Here is a 9,176-nt window from a genome sequence, read left to right as displayed (position 1 = left end):
ACTGCTTAATTTTTACAAACTGAAAACACTTGCATAACTAATATAACGCTCAAGCAGCAGAACTTGAATGGCATCCCAGAAACTCTTTGTGCACCCTCCACTCACTTCATGCCTCCTGTATCGCCAAAGATAACTGCTATCCTCATTTCAAATTACTGATTTTGTACTTTATACAAATGGAATCACAAGGTATTCTATTGTGTCTGACTTTTTCTTAACATTTTGGGATTCATTCATATTTTATAGTGGTAGACCATTTTCATTGTATTGTATTCCACTGTGTGGAATATTACTGTCTTTATTAATGAACATTTGCATAGTCTCCAGTTTTTTGCTATTATGAAGAGTGTTCTATGAACATTCTAATTTATGTCTGTTGGCAAATGAATGCATCCATTTTCTCGTGGGTAAACACTTAGAAGTGGAATTGCTGAGCCATGGGATATGCATATATTTACCTTTAGTAGATACTGCCAAACAGTTGTCCAAAGTGGTTGTACCAATTCAGACTCCCACCAGCAGTGTATGAGAGGTGTGATTGCTCCACATCTCTGCCTACTCTGTTACTGTCCATCTATTTCATTTTAGCCATTTTGCTAGGTACGCCACAGTATTACATTATCATTTTAATCTACATTAGGCTGATAACTAAAGAAGCTGAGACTTGGATATCTTCTTTTCTGAAGTGCCTTTAAAAATCTTTCACCTGTTGTTTACCTCCTGGACCCTCTAATTGGGTTTCTTATTAATTTATATTAGTGTTTTATATAGTCTGGAAGATACCAGTCCTTTGTCAAATATATTTATTGGAAATACTTTCTTTCACTCTTGTGAGTTGCCTAATCATTCTTTTAATGCCTAATAAATCTATCAACCTTTAATACAGGCCAGTTGCTCGTTTAAAAAATGTTTACGGTTATTTTGTCTTTGCCTACATATAGTAAAGGATTGAGCTTGTCCAAAGAAAGCTATGGCCCTTATCCCGGCAGGTAATCTGCAAACCCTTGGAATGTCCTGCTTCATGAGAGTATCTTTGTTTACCTGGATGCCTTGGTCCATGCCAGTTGTTAGTTCATTCTTGTACTGCTATAAAGACATAATTAAGACTCGGTAATTTATAAAGATGAGAGGTTTAATTAGCTTACAGTTCTGCAGGCTTTACAAGAAGCATGATACTGACATCTGCTCAGCTTCTGGTGAAGCCTCAGGGAGATTTCAATCATGGTAGAAGGAGAAGAGGGAGCAGAACCATCACATGGGAAAGCAGGAGCAAGCGAGAGTGGCTGGGGGGTGCCACACACTTTTAAATGACCAGATCTTGCAAGAACTATTGCAAAGACAGCACCTAGCCATGAGGGATCTCTCCCCTTGACTAAACACCTCCCATCGGGCTCACCTCCAGCACTGACGATTACAATTCAATGTGAGATTTGCGTAGGGACAAATACCCAAACTGCATCACCAGTCTATGCTAACACTGTTATTTATGGTTGGGACCTTGGGTCATGTGGGTACCCCACATTGACCTCTGGAGATGCTGGCAGCTCCAAGGTCAGCAATGTGAGAAGTGAGTCATAATTACGCCATTGATACCCTCCCCACACCCACCTCCAGTCCTCTAAAAACAATGGACACCAAGGTTTGGTTGAGCTTCCCTGGTTCCATTGCCATAAGGTTCCATTACATCTTTGCTAGAAGTAAGCACTGTTCACACAACTCCACTGGGAGAAGACAGCTGGAAGCTCTGTGTGGTCTCTCCTGGACCCTGCCCTATATGCTTCCTTCTATTTAATTTTAATCTATAACCTTTTGATATAGCAAACTATGAGTATAATAACTTTGCTGAGTTCTGTTTGTCTAGTGAATTACTGAACCTGAGGGGGGTTTTGGGGAACTGCTGCCTATCAAAGGTCATGCAAATGTCCTCGTTTTAAGGCTTTGTTGTTATGCACATTTGGTTATGCCATCACTCTAGAATCACTTTTTGTGCACAGTGTGGTATGTGAATTACAAGTCAAGATACATTTTTTTCCTTATGTGACATTCATTTCATCTTGCATCATTCATTGAAAAGACCACCTTTTCTCACTACATTGATGTCACTTTTGCCATAAATCAGCTGATCTGTATGTTTTTATATTATTTTCTATTCTGTTACATTAGTTCATCTTACTGTTTTGAACAAATATGTCTCAATTACTAATTCTTTATAATGGTACTTCAAATCCATTAAATCCTCCAGCTTTGCTCTCCTTCAAAATTGGCCTGGCTATTTGTGGCCTTTTGTATATCTATGTAAACTTTAAGCTTGTCTTTTTTTTTTTTTTTTTTTTTTTTTTTTAAGACCAGGTCATGCTTTGTCACCTAGGTTGGAGTGCATGGCATGATTCTGGCTCACTGCAATCTCTCTGCCTCCCAGGCTCAAGCAATCGTTCCACATCAGCCTTCTCAGTAGCTGGGACTACAGACAGGTGCCACTATCCTTTGCTACTTTTTTTTTCCAGAGACTGCGTCTTACTATATTGCCCAAGCTGGTCTTGAACTCCTGAGCTCAAGCGATCTGCCCCCCTTGACCTCCTAAAGTGCTGGGATTACAGGCGTGAGCCATTGTGCCCAGCCAGCTTGTCAATATAAATATTTTAATCTCCTGGAATTTTGATGAGGGTTATATTGAATTGTAAATTAACATTTTTACATCTGATATCTTTACAGTATTAAATCCAGTAATCTTTGAACACAGTATACACTTTCACTTATTTAGATATTTAATTTCTCTCAATACTGACCTGTAGTTTTCAGTGTAGAGATGTTGTACATTCTTCCTTCAGTTTATTCCTAGGTATCTGAAAGGTTTGAAAATGATGCTATTGTAATTTATAATATAATTTTTTGTATGTTAAACCCAAAAGAAACTACTGCGGTAGTTAATCGTGATGACTATTAACAGCAATTTTCCTAATTGCAAAGACAACATTAAAAAAGCAATTTTATTTCTATATGCCAACAACAAATAGAAAAATTATAAAAAAGATAGGCTGTTTTATTTGAAAAATATTTTTCTTTTAATACATGAGTTAGAAGGATCTGTGGAATTTGAAAGTAATTTTTTGTTTGAGGCAGGGTCTTGCTCTGTCACCTAGTCTAGAGTACAGTGGTAGGAACATGGCTCACTTGCAGCCTCGACCTCCTGGGCTTAAGTGATCCTCCCACCTCAACCTCCCAAGTAGCTGGGACTACTGGTGCGTGCCATCATGCCTGGCTAATTTGTGTGTGTGTGTGTGTGTGTGTATGTGTGTGTATTTTTTGTTGAGACAGGGTTTCATCATGTTGCCCAGGTTGGTCTTAAACTCCTGGGCTCAAGAGATCTGCCTGCCTTGGTCTCCCAAAGAGCTGGGATTATAGGCATCAGGCACCATGCCTGGAGGAAAGTAATTTTTAAAATAATTATTTTCTTAGAATTTTCCCCGAAATGTCCTTTGCAATCTATTTCCAGTGTTATGTGGAAAAACAATGTAAAAATGTAATTCATTGGTAGTCATTTTGGTAGGAAGATACATTCCAAAAAATGGATAGACACACACGTTAACTATCGAATGATGTAATGATTTTTATAGAGTTCAACGTTCCTTTTAGAACTCCAATAACTGTGTTTATTTAATCTGCTTACTGATGATTGCAATTAGGGGTCACTTTATCTTAGAATAATTAAATATATTATGACATCACAGTTTAATCCATTAAATTGTTACTTTCAGTTTGCCAACAAGTTCTTATGGTCTGGTTATCTTATGATTAAATCAGCACAAAATATATTTCACTTATTTATAATTATTCAAGTTTTATTTTCTAAGTAGCAGGCAAATCTTCAAGGAAACCTAATTATAACAAAACAATATGTCATATTTCTATTTCATTTGATGTAAATTTTAATTCCTGATTTCTCAAAAAATAATTAGAGCTTTACCATTTCCCAAATATAAAAAGAAAAATGTCCTGGATATCAATCTACAGAAAGGCATGAAGCTGCAAAGGGCAGAGGAGTAGGAGATGATATGTCAAATCAAATAGACCAGTGTATCAATTATAGCTCAAAGATGGAGACTCTCTTGGGTGAACCCGTAATTCTACTAGCCATACTCTTTGATTAGACTACACTGGATAATAAGACATCTCTGTAGTTAGTTCCCTAAATTTACATATCTTAATTATTTGCCTACAGAGTTTTATAAGTCCTTTTGTAATAAGAAAACAAAATGGACATTTCTGGACTATATCATTTTGAACATTAAATGCACATTGTATTTGATATCCAAGTGTAACACTTACCTGGCCTCTCTCTCCCAGCTGTGGCTGACCTTTAAAACTGGCACGGTCATTAGATTGAACACTATAGCAGCTCTTTTACCTATACAAGTGGTTGCCACAAAAGGAGCCTGTTAAAGAAAACTGAGTCAGAAACAAGGCAGCGCTTCTGGTATACAGAAGGATGCTTTTGCTCTGAACAGGCAGCTGCTCTTCTCCAAGATCTCTGGCATGCTTGCCCACAGAGACGAGCTGTGTAGCATCCATCATCCAAAGAGGTGGCAGGAACACCATTTGCACAAGTCAGAATGAGGAAAGGTAGGAGACTTAGGATGTGAGGCTTGAGAGAAAAACAGTTGACAAAGCAGCAGCAAAATTCTCCTAGTATACACAGCCTATTCTCCTGAGGGGAGTCATATAAATGCAAAGACAACATCTATAGCTACAGGAATTTTTTGTTTGTGCTCTTTTAATATTTACTTTTATCTCACTATTTGTCACAAACACGTAATGAACATTGGTATGCATATATCTGCCTCCTCCACTGGACTCTGAGAACCCACATGCCTAGAATCTTGTACATGGTTGGAACTAAATAAATCACACTTTCAGATGTATGCCAAGCTTTAAAATAGACGATTGTAATGTTTATACCTACATACATGACTTTTCAAAAGATCTTAACAAGTGGGTACGTAAGTCCCCTCTCAGTGATGTGTTAATTTTTTAAATATTTGTAAATACTGTGTTCTGTGCTGAAACAAACTGGAAAAAAACAAGTTTTAAAAATTTACTGAGCAAAACGAAAATGTGCCTCTCTACTAACCTAGCCAATGTGGAAAACTCTATAACACTGCAAATTATTTGGAATTAATATAAATCATGAATTATAATATTACAGTTGCATTTGGGCTAATTTGCATTATTCTGACAAGGTCAGAAAATTATATGATTCAATTATTTCAAGCAAAATCATGGTTTTAGTGCATATGTTTGACAATTCTATTTTTACAACCAATGAAGCCAACTGCTTGATACAAAATCTGTCCTAGAAAATACCTATGTAGAGAGTTATGGATTTAAAATACAATAAAATGTTTTAAAAATTCGATTAAAATGCTAAATGGCTTAAAAAAAAACCCTGTTAACAAAACCGGTCCTTAAGGTACATCTCCTAACACATAAATCAGGAAATTGAAACATAAATGGACACTGAAGAATATGGACACGTGAACTGTACTCGCATCTTCCTCATCCTTTTCCTCTCAGTCTCCCCCATCTCAGTACACGGTGCTAGGACCCGAATGGTTGTGTCAGTTGCACCTCCACCCCCTTGTGCCATAATTCTTATGTTGAGGCCTAATCCTCAATGTGATGGTATCTGGAGGTGAGTCCTTTGGGAGATGACTTACAGTCTTGTAAAAGAGACCCCAGAGTGATTCCCTTGTCCCTTCTGCCATGCGAAGACAGCAGAAACATTTATGAATGAGGAAAATACCCAACACAAAATTTGCAAGCACCTTGATCATGGGCTTGCCTCCAAAACTGTGAGAAAGAAATTTCTGTTGTTTATAAGCCACTACTCTAAGATATTTTTGTTCCAGCAGCCCCAAAGGGCTTAGACAAATGGTAATTCTTACAATAGTTTAAGACAAAAACCATGCTGTGATACCTGATGCTTGCCTTTCTCTCACATTAAAATCTTGAGTAAACTTTGTTAGCTCTATGTTCACAATACATCCAGAATGTGCTAGTTTTTTTTTTTTTTTTTAACTAGTTAATACCCATATTTCTAGTTTGGATTATTACAATAATAGTTAATCTGAAAGTGTTTATTTCTTCAATTGTTCATCTACCCACTACTGGAACAAACCACTTAAACCAGACACTGTTCTGGGTTCTTTAGTACACAGGAAACTGTCTTTTTGGACTCTACAAAACAAATACCTCTTATCCATCCTGAATCTTACTATAGTGCACTGTCCCAGGACATGAGTGCCAGAGCTAATGTGAGAAAATAATTCTAATACCCAAGTAAAAAAATCATTTTCCAAGATGGGCTTCCAATGCTTTGCTTCTAAATCCAACTAACTTGGAAAACCTAATTGGTATGTATAATAATACATATCAATAATATTCTGATGATTGATCACCATCGGTAAATGATTCTAGTCAAAAAGAATAAAAAGAAATGAATGAAATTCCTATATAAACTTTTTTTTCAACATAAATGAAGACGTTTTGGCCCTTACATGTCTAAAAGTGAAGAAGAGAGAAAACTGATGTTAGACTTTGACTCTAGCAATAAATAATATTTCTTCATGGAAATCTAATTTTAAAAAATGCCCAAGCTAATTAAGAAATACATTTCAATAAAATGTTACTTTTTATATTTATTTATTCAAATTGGGATATTTATGTTATTTTGATCAGCTGAACACTAATAATAGTTGTAATGATACAAAAAATTCCTATGTTAACATTTAGAAGATTATGATCACAGGATATGCACAAAATTTAAATACAGTTGTCTGTTGGTATATAACTGGGATTGGTTCCAGGGTCTCCCGTCTACCAAAATCCTCTCATACACAAGTTCTGCAGTCAGTCCTGCAGAACCTGCTTACAGTAAAAGTCAGCTGTCCTTGGGTTTCATATACAGCAAATACTATATTTTTGATCCTCATTCGGTTGAAAAAAATCTGTGTGTAAGTACAATTCAAACCTGTGTTGTTCAAGAGACAACAGTATACACATATTTTTTTGCTGCAGGAAAGGATAACCAATAAGGCTTATGCCTAAAACTGTACTACATAGAATTCTTGTCAGTTAGGGTTTCTCAACAGCACACTATTGAGATGTTGAGTGGGTTAATTCCTTATTGTTGGGGGTTGTCTTTTGCAATGTAGGATATTTTGCAGCATCCTTGGCATGTTCCCACTAGACAACAGTGGCATCCCATTCCCTAGTTTATGAAACCAAAAATGTCTCCAGACATTGCCAACTGTCCCCTGGGAGGCAACAGTCCCTTGCTGAGAACCACTGCTGTAGAGAATAGAATAGTCATACAAAGTAAAACTTTGACTATCAAAATGGATGTTAGTATCAAACTACTATGGTATTTAATCCCATTTGATAACATTTAAAACAGTGATAGTTATTGTAAAATATTTTACAGTGCACTGAAAATTACATTATTTACCATTATTTAAAATAATGGTCAAGAACTTTAAATGATCCACTGGTTGAAAGCATCCTGTAGTTTATGGGAAAGGTAAGTAATGCACATTAACCTTCACTTAAGAGTTTTTTTTTTTTTTTTTGGAAATTGAGTTTTGCTCTGTCGTCCAGGCTGGAGTGCAGTGGCACGATCTCAGCTCACTGCAGTCTCCGCTTCCTGGGTTCAAACAATTCTCCTGCCTCAGCCTCCCAAGTAGCTGGGACTACAGGCGTGCGCCACCATGCCTGGCTAATTTTTGTATTTTTAGTAGAGACAGGGTTTTACCATGTTAGCCAGGATGGTCTTGATCTCCTGAGCTCGTGATTCGCCTGCCTCGGCCTCCCGAAGTGCTGGGATTACAGGTGTGAGCCACTGCACCCGGCCACAATTAAGAGATCTTTTGCAAACCCTAATATGGCACTTTAGAATACTATACGTTTATCTTATATAGTTCTAAGACTTTTTTCCTTTTGATGAATATATTAAGTTCTTGAAAACTATCTTTCTTGATAAACGTCTAGAAAATTTAACTGAGAAGATCAGTTTTTAAACAAATGTAAACTACTTAGATGCAAAGCAAACATTTTTCAAAATTCAAATTGCATAGACTAGTAACCGCGTTTTATTTCCATGTTTCAAGCGATGTCTATACAATTCCAAGCATCTGGAGGCTGAGAATAGTTTAGGAACTCCAAAGACCTATTCCATACAAAGAAGCAGAACAGGTACCTCCTTAATCCTGTTACTAGTTACCTAAATAGTGTCACTATGCCCCGGTACTCTGAGCTTAATCAGTTTAATGGCAACTTATGTAGTACTTTTATTGTTTTAAACCAATTCTACATGGATTGTCTAGTATTAATCGAACAAATTTATGAGGCAGATAGAAAAGATGTCAGAAAAAAAAAAGTTGTAGTTAAGTAATAACTCCCTTTGTTTACAATTCAGCAGCAGCAGCAGCAGCCTCACAGCTGAACTACAGCACAGGTCTCCAGAACCATCACCAAATTCCTTTTCCTAAGAATATCTCACTTGAGCTTTTAACTCTATATTATATGGAGTTTGGGAATATTTGAAAGCAAGTTAAATAAAATTCCCACCAAAGGTAGCGTAAGGCACTAGGTAGAAGCAGCCAAACTTAAGTACAGTAAGTCAATTTCTACAAAGCTTTGAAGATTTCAATTTGTGTCTGTATTCAATGCAAATCGTTACAAAATCACGTGTTTTGATTTTATTAAATTTCTCAAAGTTTTTCAAAATCTTAGTTCTTCTAAGAATTTTTTTTTTGTAACAAATACCTGTTACAATCAAACAATATTGAAAGCATTGGTATAGATGTTTCTTATTAACTTGCTGTAAAGAGTTGATCTATACATAACCAGTGACCATGGTCTTCTAAAAGCACTGTTCAATCCCTAAAATTAACTCAGTTAAGACTCAGATGTTTTAATAACCTATCGGGAACCACCTGTCTCTCAGACTAAAAATCACTTCTCATTTTAACTATTCTAGCACTAAAAGTGAAAAGCATGATAATAATGTAATCTACTGGCGCTACCTAAACAGTCTGGGTCCCCTAAAACTTATCCCTAAACACAGTGCTTTCGTGCGGCATCTGCACCTCACTTTCACAGTCTGGGGTGACTGAGTCAAC

This window comes from Theropithecus gelada, chromosome 2 (genome assembly GCF_003255815.1).
Source record: "Theropithecus gelada isolate Dixy chromosome 2, Tgel_1.0, whole genome shotgun sequence".
In the NCBI taxonomy this organism is placed as follows: Eukaryota; Metazoa; Chordata; class Mammalia; order Primates; family Cercopithecidae; genus Theropithecus; species Theropithecus gelada.
The sequence above is the reverse complement of the archived record's forward strand: the minus strand, read 5'-3'. Positions refer to the sequence as shown.